Source organism: Chiloscyllium plagiosum, chromosome 18, assembly GCF_004010195.1.
Source record: "Chiloscyllium plagiosum isolate BGI_BamShark_2017 chromosome 18, ASM401019v2, whole genome shotgun sequence".
Classification (NCBI taxonomy): domain Eukaryota; kingdom Metazoa; phylum Chordata; class Chondrichthyes; order Orectolobiformes; family Hemiscylliidae; genus Chiloscyllium; species Chiloscyllium plagiosum.
The window spans coordinates 11,114,492-11,126,936 of record NC_057727.1 but is presented as its reverse complement, the minus strand read 5'-3'; positions in this window follow the sequence as shown (position 1 = coordinate 11,126,936).

The following is a 12,445-nucleotide window of genomic DNA, read 5'->3' as shown; positions in this document are numbered from 1 at the left end:
GTGTCACTCAATAAGAACAAATGTTGTTGACCAAAAGCTTAAGGAGCATTTTAAAAGATGAAAGCGGTACAAAAGATTTAGGGGGAACAATTCAGAGGCCTAAGAGCTAAAATGTAGTTCTTAATAGTGGGAAAAGTGATAATCAAAAGAATGCACGATGCTTGGATAGTTGCAAGGCAGGAACAGATTAGAGATAGAGATGGGCAAGACCACAGACAGATTTGTATACAAGAAAGGGATTTTTCAAGTACCAGAAGCCAAGGTACATCAGTGGACAACGGGTAATAAGTGAAGAGAACTTGCTGCGACCGATGATGGGGGTAGTAGTTTTGGATAAGCTTAAATTTGTGGAAAGTAGAGATGAGAGACTAGCCAGTGATGATTTAGTCTTAAGGTAAGAAAGGCAAGGAAGACAATTTCAGGTGCAAAAGGGTTGAGGCAAATGAAGAGACAGATGACATTAATTGAGGGGAGAATGGTGGTCTTTGTCAGACAATCGACTTGGCACTAGTTCAGGAGTTTAGATTGCAAACACTATAAATTATTTAATGAAAGCATGAAGTGACAGAGAAGGTAAAGAGGTATCAGAGGAACATAGGCGAGTTAAATGATTGGGTAAGAAAGTGACAGATGGAATATAAAGTAGGAAAATGTAAAATTGCCTCTGTAATAAAGAATGGAAGAGCAAAATATATTTCAAAAGGTAAGAAACAAGTAAATCTTGGGATTCAGAGGGATTCTGGGATTTTTCTTCACAAATTGCCAAGAATAAAAAGTTAACTGCAATAAACAGTACAGAAAGCAATTAGTAGGAGGGAGTGGGTTGTTTGTCTTTGTCACAAAAGGAGTAGGAATCGGAGATGAGCAAGTCAACTCTAACAACTTACATTTATATTGGGCTTGCATAATATCAAACCACACAAAATGCTTAATAGAATAAATAAAACTTGTTCAATCACTTAGGGAAACTATAATAGATGAATAAAAGCTTGGTCAATGGTGAACAGATGGAGGAAGAGAGATTGGAGTACAGAGTTCAACGTTTTTTAAAATTACTTTTTACTACTTGGATGACATGTAAAGTCACGGAGTCATAGAGATATACAGCACAGAAACAGACCCTTCAATCCTGCAGAAAAGTCTGAAGAGAATGCCAAGACTGTACTGTGTGCCAGAAAGAAATTAGCAGTGCACCCTAATGCTGTTATAATTCTTTGTTTGCAGGTTTAGCAAAATTTGAAATAAAGATCACACAGCTTGAGCCATAGTACACAATAAGTAGCTTTTACGGTGTAACTGTTAAATGCATTGTAGAGACATTAAGAGTTGTTCACTTAATGTTCACAGTTTCAGGGGATAAAGTATGAAGTCTGAACAAATATAATTGAAAACGTTAGTTAGTTTCTCTCCCTCTTAAATCTGGCCTCGTTCAGCACAAAGTAGAATTAATTTACTTTCAAAGCACAAATTAGTGAAATTTCCACCAGCAGTAAGTATTGAGACCATGTCAGTAAATGCCCCTTTTTGTGAAACCTGAATGAAATAGGCATATCTCACAAGCGAACTTTGGCTGATTTGTTCCTCGAATAAACTCTGGATTTCCTCATGTTAGCTCCACTGTTTAAACAAGAGGCTGGGTTTAGGCTGAGCTATTTCCTTGTTGAAGGGTGTGTGCTGCAGTGTTGAGTTTAATTGCCTGACCCTATACAGGTGCCCTATGATACAGGACTTTAGCTTAAAGTTGTAAATAATTTCCCTCCATGGAACACTTGGTTTCTTTCATAACTGAGCACACTGGGAATCATACGTGAACAAGTATGGTGTCCATAAATATTGACTCAGTAACTAGAAATTATTTACTAGGTTTCTCAGAAGTGACTTAATCTCACAAGATAACTGGGTAAGCAGGAAGTGACTGTACATCTGCAGTCCATCCACCAACATCACATTTCTTATATTGTCATCTACTAATTCATTACCGGCTATTTGTCCAATTTTTAATTAGCTTATAGGTTTTATTTAATTTAGCTAGCTAAATCAATATGTAGTCTATCAAGTGAATAATTTAAAATGATTAAGCTGATTAAAAACCTGAGAAAATAGCTGATGAGAGTTAGCAAGACTGTTGTCTTTAGATCACTGACCAACAATAATTTGCATCTATATGGTGCCTTTAATACAATTCCAATGCACCTACAGAGAGGTTATCAAATATCAAGCTACCCAAGATGTTTAGGAAAGCAGACCAGAAACTTGATAAAATAGGTCAAATTAAATAAGGTTTTAATATTTTCTAATCAACCTGTTCAGAGATGTCATTACACAACTCTGGAGAAGGTGGAACTTGATGTCAGGCCTCCTGGATCAAAGATATGGACATTACCACTGCACACAAGATCCCTTATAAAATATGTATTCAATTTTGTTAAATTAGGCCAGATCAGCAGTTAAACTGATAATTCTCTCCAATTATTTGGCTAATGCTTGTGTCAGAATCTACTGCCTATTTAGATCCAGAAGCAGGCACAGAACTAAAAGCATCTGCCTTTTTCAAAGCCAGTGGTGGAAGCAGAGTCAATAATTTCAAAAGTAATATGAATAAGCACTCAACAGGAAAAAAATTGTCAGGCAATGGGAATACTCACATTTGGCCAGGCAAGGTAAGGATTGGCGATTTCCTTTCCTAAAGGAAGATGAAGGGTTTAGGGTGAGAGGGGAAAGATATAAAAGAGACCTAAGGGGCAACATTTTCACTCAGAGGGTGGTACGTGTATGGAATGAGCTGCCAGAGGAAGTGGTGGAGGCTATTACAATTGTAACATTTAAAAGTCATCTGGATGGGTATATGAACAGGAAGGGTTTGGAAGGATATGGGCCAGGTGTTGGCAGGTGGGACTAGATTGGGTTGGAATATCTGATTGGCATGGACGAGTTGGACCAAAGGGTCTGTTTCCATGCTGTACATCTCGATAACTCTAATTGACAGCGGTTACATGGCTATCACGAGAGTGGCTTTTTATTCCATTGAATTCAAGTTTCACTCGCCGCCATGGTGGGATTCAAATCCAGGGGGTTAGCCTAGGGATCTGAGTTACTAATTTGATGTCTCTGTGTTGTCAGCAAATTAAGAGTAAGAAATAGACCTGCCATCTGATTATTATCTTAGAAATTACATTTTTTGCAACGCAAGTCATTAATGCACATGAAAAATAGCAATGGTCTTGGTTGTTAATTGTATATTAATTTAGTATTTAATTGTATTCAGGTGCTGAGCAAATTGAAAACATGGTTGTTAGATTCGGAAGTGCATGTTTTTGTGTGTTTCCAGAAACAAACGTTTATAATTGTATAAAGATTACATTTCAGTTCGACCCTTCATTACCTGGCTATCTGAATACCACACCCATAAGAAAAACTGAAAGAACTGTGGATGCTGTCAATGAGATACAAAAATAGAAGTTGCTGCAAAAGCTCGGCAGGTCTGGCAGCATCTGTGAAGAGAAATCAGAGTTAATGTGTCAGGTCCGGTGACCCTTCCTCAGAACTGATGGTAACTAGGAAAATGTCAGTTTTTATGCAGAAGATAGGGCCTACTCCTTTTAAATGAGCTTTAACAGTTTAGACATCCCTGGTGGGGCATCTCTGATTTCTATCTCTTTGCTAATTTTGTATCAATGCTACTACTGGCCCATTTATTACAGACTTAAATTTGGCTAACAAACTTAATATGTGGCACTTTATCAAACATCTTTATTCATGACGTAAACAATCAAATTAGTCAAACATGATTTGACCTTATAAGATCAAAATCGCCACTATTTATTAGTTTGTTTGTCAAAAGGACTGCTGGTTATCTCTAGTTGTTGTTTCTAAATGCTTCCTCCACCACCAATGTTAAACTGACAAGTCTATAATTCCAGGTTTATCCTTCTTTTTTGTACAAGGGTATAACAATTATAAAGAGTATCTTGTGGTGCAGTGGTAGTGTCCCTCCCTCTTGATAGAAGTTTTAAATTCAAATGGCACCTGCCTGGTACAACTCCTGTAACTAAGGAGGTTTGGAAGGTTGTGGTCAGGACCTATTAAAACCTACCCCATTCAGCATCCTAAAGTGCATCCCCTCTGGACTGGTTTACTTACTCACTTTGAGTGGAATTAGAATTAGATTTATTGTCACATGCACTCAAATGAGTACAGTGAAAAGTTTACTCACTGTGCCATCTTAGGTACAAAGGTAACTAGTTATAGATTCTTGACTACAAATTCTTCCAGCAAAAGAAATTAGAAAAAAAATTAAAAGTTCAGAATAACAGTCCTTCCAACCCAGTGCACACAGGCACCTATTCTCCAGTCTGTGCCGGGCCTTGACTCCAGACCATGTCGGGCTTCAACTTGAGGCTCTTGAGTCCAGGAGACTGCTGTGGAATCATCTTGAGGCTGGATGTCCATGCTGAGGCCAGGCCAGGCCAGGCTGAAAGACTGCTACAGTGGGCTGCCAAGAGACATCCACACTAGGCCGGGAGATGGCCAGGCTGGGAAACCACCACATTGCTTCGGGAGACCACCACGCCGGGAAGCGAGGCCGCCATGCCATGCCAAGAGACTGCCATGCTGGGCCAAGAGGTTACTATGACAGGTTGAGAGATCAGCATGCCACGTCCATGCTGAAGCTGAGAGTCCGGGTCCACACTGAGTCCATGAGTTCAAGTCCACACTGAGGCTGGAAGTTCAGGACATTGCTGAGAAGAAGGGAAATTACACAAAAAAATTTAAAAAGGGGAATAAAAAGAAACGGACAGAGTAGATGAGTTTCGGCTGAGGAGTCCTACTCCGCCAATATCTTAGAATACTGACAGTCTCTATGGAACATCCTCTGTACCTATTTTTATCTCTGTTACAGACAGATTGTGACTTTTAACGTGATTGCCTCTCCCTATTCTCACCACCTGTCTTTTAGCAGATTGAGATTTAATTTCTAACCATGCTTAAACAGTGGTAGCATATTTCCCCACTCCCTCTGTTTGTTGATTCTGACTTTGTAAGGAGTGCAAACACAATGTTATAAATTTAAACGAGAAGTAGGGTTTCTTTCATACACACTTAAACATAGCGATGGAGGGGAAATACTCCCTTACACAGGCAAACTTGCAAACAAAAAAGAGAATTTTAATCAAAAAGGATAAAGAGATTATTCAATCTTATAATTCATTCACAGGATGAGAGCACCACTGACTGGGGCATCATTTATTGCCCATCCCTTACTGCCCAGAGTGCAGTTAAGAGTCAACCACATTCCTGTGGGTCTGGAGTCACACGTCAACCAGACCAGTTAAGGATGGCAGTTTCCTTCCCTCAAAGACATTAGTAAACCAGATAAGTTTTTCCAACAATCAATAATGGATTCATGGTCATTATTAGACTCTTAATTCCAGATTTTTACTGAATTCAAATTCTACCATCTGCCATGGCAGGATTTGAACCCGGGTACCCAGGACATTACCTTGGCCTCTTGACACTCTCTACACTTCACTGATGAATGAGCAGTGCTTTGAAAGCTTGTGATTTCAAATAAACTTGTTGGACCATAACTGTTGTGAAATTTGACAAGTTTCAGAAAAGATTTACAAGGATGTTGGCAGGGTTAGAGGATTTGAGCTATAGGGAGAGGCTGAATAGGTTGGGGCTGTTTTCCCTGGAGCATCGGAGGCTAAGGGGTGACCTCATAGAGGTTTATAAAATCATGAGGAGCAAGGATAGGATAAATAGACAAAGTCTTTTCCCAGGGGGTGGGGGAGTCCAGAACTAGACGGCATGGACCTAAGGGGCAAGTTTTCTCGCAGAGGGTGGTGCATGTATGGAATGTTCTACCAGAGGAAGTAGTGGAAGCTGGTACAATTGCAACATTTAAAAGGCATCTGAATGGGTATATGAATAGGAAGGGTTTAAGAAGGCTATGAGTCAAGTGTTACTAACTTTCAAGTGTTACTAACACTCAACACTGGAGCCCCCCAGAGGTACGTACTCAGCCCCCTACTGTGCTCACTGTATACCCATGACTGCGTCGACAAATACCAGCCATTTACAAGTTTGCTGATGACACCACCATAGTCGGTCTAATCTCAAATGGCGACGAAACAGTCTACAGACGGGAGATGGAAGACCTGAAAAAATTGTGCACTGAGATCAGCCTAGCTCTCAATGCCAGCAAAACCAAGGAACTCATTTTGACTTTCGGCGGGATGTTACTCATGTTCCCCCTACACATTAACAGCACAGAGTGGAGCGAGTGGAGAGTGTCAAGCTCCAGGGAGCGGTCATCCACAACAAGCTTTCTTGGATTCTTCATGTGAACGCACTAGTTACAAAGGCCCAACAACGTCTCTTCTTCCTCAGGCAGATGCGGAAATTTGGCATGATGGCGAATACTCTTGCCAATTTTTATAGGTGCACCATCGAGAGCATTCTGTCTGGATGTATCACTACCTGGGATGGCAACTGTACCATTCAGGATCGGAGATGGTTACAAAGAGTAGTGAACTCGGCCCGGACAATCACAAAGGCCAACCTCCCATCTATAGAATCCATCTACCAGGCCTGCTGTCAAAGAAAGGCTGCCAGCATTCTCAAAGATCCATCCCAGCCTGACAATGTTTTTCTAAAACCTCTCTCATCAGGCAGAAGGTACAGAAGCCTGAACACACGCACCAGCCGGTTTCATAACAGTTTCTACCCGACTGCATGTACTCACAAACTCTTAACATTCACCTTTATCTGTGTTTTTGTTTTTTGCCGCTGTTTACCTATTACTTACTATTATGTTACTTAACTCTGTGATCTGCCTGTGTTGCTCACAAGACAGCTTTTCACTGTGTCTTGTTACACGTGACAATAAATTCAATACAATTCAACTCAATTCAATTCAAGTGCTGGCAAATGGGACGAGATTAGGTTGGGATATCTGGTCATCATGAATGAATTGGACCAAAGAGTCTGTTTCCGTGCTGTACACCTCTATGACTCTACGACTCTATGTTGGTGTCGTGTGACTTCTGACTTTGAATTAGTGAGGCATAGAGCAGGTGATTGGAATTCTCCTGAAATGATGATGAGAGTTTGTTGTATTGTGAATGTTTTATGATCAGAGACAGCAAACCTTAAGATATTATCTTGCTTTTACTTTAGGATAAGCCCATTGATTGGAAAGCTATAGGCTTCAGTTCGCAGAAGATAAAGCTGAAAGAAGTTAATTAAAAACTTAGGGAATAGATTACCCCAGTATAAAGATTTTACTTTGAAAATTCCAGACCAGAGGTGTTTGGTTAGAAACCTGAATGGGTTATTTGAGCCTCATTAAATTTCATTGCGTGAATCATCAAAACCAGGAACTAAAAGAAACAGTTAAAGTAAACTTATGGATGTGATAGAGAAGGGAACTCCACTTGGTATTTGAGTACTGTAAAGTGATGGTGTTGGGATAAATGGGATTTTGTTCTGTCGTGCATTTCAAAATCTTTAACGTTGTTCAAATATGCAAATACCTTTGTTTGCTTTATTTTATCTTTATCACTTTTGTGTAACAAACCTCTGTTTTATTGTTGAAGCCAAATCTGTGATCTATCAAGCTGGATTTCAGTCTGGCATCAGACATCTCTAATAGTAACATCAACTGGGATCATAACATCTAAGTTGAAGTGACAAATAATGAAATACCTTCTTGTCCTATGATCGTTGTGTTGTCCAAGTCGAATTTATGGTCTCTGTCATCTGTGGTCATAGGACAAGCCAAACAGAGGACAGCCAGAGAATTCCTAGAAGCATGGCACTCATCCACAGACTCAATCAACAAGCACATAGACCTAGAACGTATATACTGGCGACTACAACGGACAACACGAACCAGTACCAGAAGCAGCAGAAACTGAACCAAATAAATTCCAGTAGATACAGTACAGCAGCACTTCAGAGGAGGCTCCAAAGCAGTGAAGATGTCACCAGAGGATGAAACACTTGCACATCAACTTCCCATCTTGGCGAACATACATAACAGAAAGTGTATTGCTAAGTGTGGCAGTGTGGAATTGTCACTGGATGAGTAATCCACAGAGCCTGGCTAATGTTCTGGAGATAAAGTGCATAATCCTGCAATGGCAGCTGGTGAATTTTTGCATTCAATGAAATGAGGAATTAAAAGAAAGCTAGTCTAATGGTGATTAATTCATTGATATCCATTGGGAAAGGAAATCTGTCATCTTTACTCTACCTGGCCCGTGATTCTAGACCCATTGAAATACAGTTGATTCTTAACTGCCCTCTGAAATAGCCTAGAAAAAATATCAGTACAAAAGTTATTTGGGATAGGTTAAAAATGCCAGCTTTACTTAGCTGTGCCCATATCCCTTGTAAAAAAATAAGTCACATAGTATAAGTATAATAGCCATCTTTGTTGCACTGATTAATGTGCTTACAACACAGATGTATAAAAATTGTTTTTAATCCATTTGTGACATCTTTCAATATTCTGGTGACTTTCTTGTTCATCGTGGCTTTGGTAAAGTCCTTTTCCTCACAAGGCACATATAATACCTCAGCAATGCCCTCTGACTCCACCAAAACATGGATTCATTTTGGTCCCTATGCTGTTCAAAGCCAATAACTTTACAATGAAGATTAATGTACCACTTCACTTTCGGTTTGTTTGGCAGTTGTGACATACCTTCAGGTATTTTTGGAGATAAAGACATTTGATAAATGCAAGTAGCTCTTACTGATATCACGATATAGAGATTGAAATTGGATAAAAAGATAAAAGTGTTTCTTGAATTAGTCTAAAGATTTTGCTGTTCTTTTTCTACCCAGCACTATACTTTACATAAAAACATGCTCCCTGACATTAGTCCTGAACTTAGCAGTTAATTGTGCTCCCTTAATGGAAAGATCTGTGACCATCCTTCATTTTATTTCCAGGACTTAAATGCTGGCTTTGTATCAAAGATCAGAACTGAAAACCAAGTTGCAGCTTGAGCATAACTCTATGTGGATACCTAAAATTCATTTCTTTTAATAATATAATTCCACATTCTGTTTGATTTGTTAAACTGAGTCTCATGTGCCCTTGAAGGCAAACATGAAAGAATTCACAGAATCATAGAAAATTTATGACACAGAAAGAAACAGGCCACTTGGCACACTGCATCTGTGCTAGCTGAAAAACAAGGCCACAAAACCTAATCCAATTTTCCAGAAATTGATCAAGAGTCCTACAGGCTACAGCCCTACAGCTGTAAAAATGGACACAATTTTAAACATTGAGGGTTGCTGCCTCTGCTACCCTTTGGGGCTGTTACAGAAGTTCTGAATTATAGAATCCAACTACCCTCTCCATGAAAAGATATTTCCTTACCACCCCATCTAATCTTTCAACCAATCACTTTAAGATCTATGCTCCCTAGTCATGCTAAAGTAAACAAACCTCTTCCATTCACTTTACCTAGGCCTCTCACAATGTTGTACATTTCAATCAAACGTCTCCTCTGTTTGAAGCAGTACAACCCCAACCAATACAATCTTCTCTCAAAGCTGTATTTTTCCAGTCCCTCCAACACCATTGTAAATCTCTTCTGTACTCTTTCGAGTATAATTACAACAGGAAGGGAACAAGGGTTGACTTTCTTTCCTTTCTAGCCTGGGGACATTCAGGCCTTGTAAAATTGAATGGCCCGGATTTCTGGACTGTCAGGAAACATATCTGATACAGCAAAAAATGGACAAAATTAGGAGTCCCACCTCAAATCGGGGGGTAACACATTTCCGCAAGGGTGGCAGTGGAGTTGACTTCAAGCATGCAAAGTTCCCAGAGGCAGATAGTGATTTAAATGATCAGGATATTTTTGCTGGCCATGCAAAATGGGTGGTTAGGCATAGGGTAGCATTGGGGCTATAAAGGGCCATATAGATGTGTAAGTGGGCATAGGGGGCACAGGGAGTGCGAGGAGCCAAGGAATGGGGGTAGGTGGGGAATGTGAGTAGATTGTTACTGGTTGGTACAGGATGTATATGATATATGATGGATAGAGGGGTGTTGGATGGTATGGATGGGGCGTGTGGAGTTTGTGAGGGTGAGGAGGAGTGAGCAGGAGGAATGTTGAATTTTTTAATCTTCATTTTTAAATATTGAACTTTCTGCCCAGCCGGTCTCAGGAACTGGCAACCCTCTTAGGTTTTTCCTGGGTCACACAGTTCAGCTCCAAGACCAGACCATCCCTCACTCCTCCTTCTCCCACCTCCACCAAAAATTGAAAGTGCAGGCATCCATTTATAAAGTTTGGAGTCACAGAGCCTTTATCTCATAACTGAACTTTTTCTCAAAACAACATCTTGTATTTATATAGCACCAAAGAGGGTGAATCAGTTTAAGTTTGTTAAGGATTAAATTTTCAGTCATATTGTAAAAGCAAAGTGGACCACAAGTAGTGCACCTTCTGTATTACTAGCAAGATAGAGCCTGGTTGAAGGTAAAATGGAGACAATGTCTGTGAAAACCATAAGAAAGTAGTAGATCATGTATTATGTGTGCTATAGTAATTTATATAAAGCTTGGAGGTGTTTTTAACCTACCAGAATTAGCTTTACACTTCACAATGATGAGACTGGCCCACTCTGCTTATGCATAAAATAAATGATCATTAGCCTGATTTCCAGAGTTTTCTGATCAATTCCTTAAGTTATCCAATATCAGCATCTTCAATCAGGGAGCTTCAGTGGAGCACTGCAAAACAAAACTTGATGCCAAGGTGGCAGATAACCAAAAGCTAATTGGTTTTAAGGAATACAGTATTTCAAAGGAGGAAAGAAAGATGAGGAGGCCAATAAACTAAGGAAAGGAATTTGAGTTTGCAGCCTTGGCAGCTGAAGGGATAGTTTTTAATAGTGGAGCAATTAAAATTGGAGATGCTGAAAAAGACAACTCAGGTATCTCAGAGAATTACAGAGTTGGAAGAGCAGCAGAAAATATGAGATGATTTGAAAACATTGATGAGGACTTTAAAATCAATGCATTGTCTAACCTGGAACCAAAGTATGTCAATGAACACAGTGGGGGGATGGATGATTGGGACTTGATGTACATTACGATATGGGCAGTAGATGGTAGAATGTGAAGGCCACCAAGGAGAGTGCAAGTATAATTACGCTTCTAAGTAACAAGGAGATGGATTAGAGTGTCAGCTGCATGTGAGCTGAAGCAAGGGCAGAGTTGAGTGATATTACAGAGTTGGAAATAAGTGCTCTGGTGCTGGCATGAATATATAGTTGAAGTCTCGTGTAGAAACTCAGGTAGTGTCTTTTGATGAGACCTGTGGAATTTTCTACACCATGAAGTTTATAATAAGGTTAGGAGCTGAGTTGCTCTGCTGGAACCTAAACTGAGCATTAACAGGCAGGTTATTATTAACATTAGCCAGTATGTTGTTCCAGCTGTCTGCTAATTGATTTCAAATTTCAATATTTGCCATTGTGAGGTCCAAACCAATATCCCCAGAACATGAACCTGGGATTCTAAATTACTAGATTAGAGTGGTGCTGGAAAGTACAGCAGGTCAGCCAGCATCCGAGGAGCAGGAAAGTCAACGTTTCGGGCAAAAGCCCTTGATTCATGATGAAGGGTTTTTTGCCTGAAACGTCGATTTTTCCTGCTCCTTGGAAGCTGCCTGACTTGCTGTGCTTTTCCAGCACCACTCTAATCCAGACTCTGATTTCCAGCATCTGCAGTCCTCACCTTTGCCCATTCTAAATTACTAGTCCTGCGACATTACTTCTATGTCACTACCTCCCAGGTTACCAGCAGAAGGTTTCTTTCCTCATATATGATCTGATTCAATGAAAGTTCATGTGATCTGGAATGAATGTTGAGGACTTGGTCAGAGTATTGAGTACAGGAGTTGGGAGGTCATGTTGCAGCTATACAGGACATTGGTTAGGCCACTGTTGGAATATTGTGTGCAACTCTGGTCTCCTTCCTATCGGAAAGATGTTGTGAAACTTGAAAGGGTTCAGAAAAGATTTACAAGGATGTTGCAAGGATTGGACGATCTGAGCTACAGGGAGAGGCTGAACAGGCTGGGGCTGTTTTCCCTGGAGCGTCGGAGGCTGAGGGGTGACCTTATAGAGGTTTACAAAATTATGAGGGGCATGGATAGGGTAAATAGGCAAAGTCTTTTCCCTGGGGTCGGGGAGTCCAAAATGAGAGGGCATAGGTTTAGGGTGAGAGGGGAAAGATATAGAAGAGACCTAAGGGGCAACGTTTTCACGCAGAGGGTGGTACATGTATGGAATGAGCTGCCAGAGGATGTGGTGGAGGCTGGTACAATTGCAACATTTAAGAAGCATTTGGATGGGTATATGAATAGGAAGGGTTTTGAGGGATATGGGCCGGGTGCTGGCAGGTGGG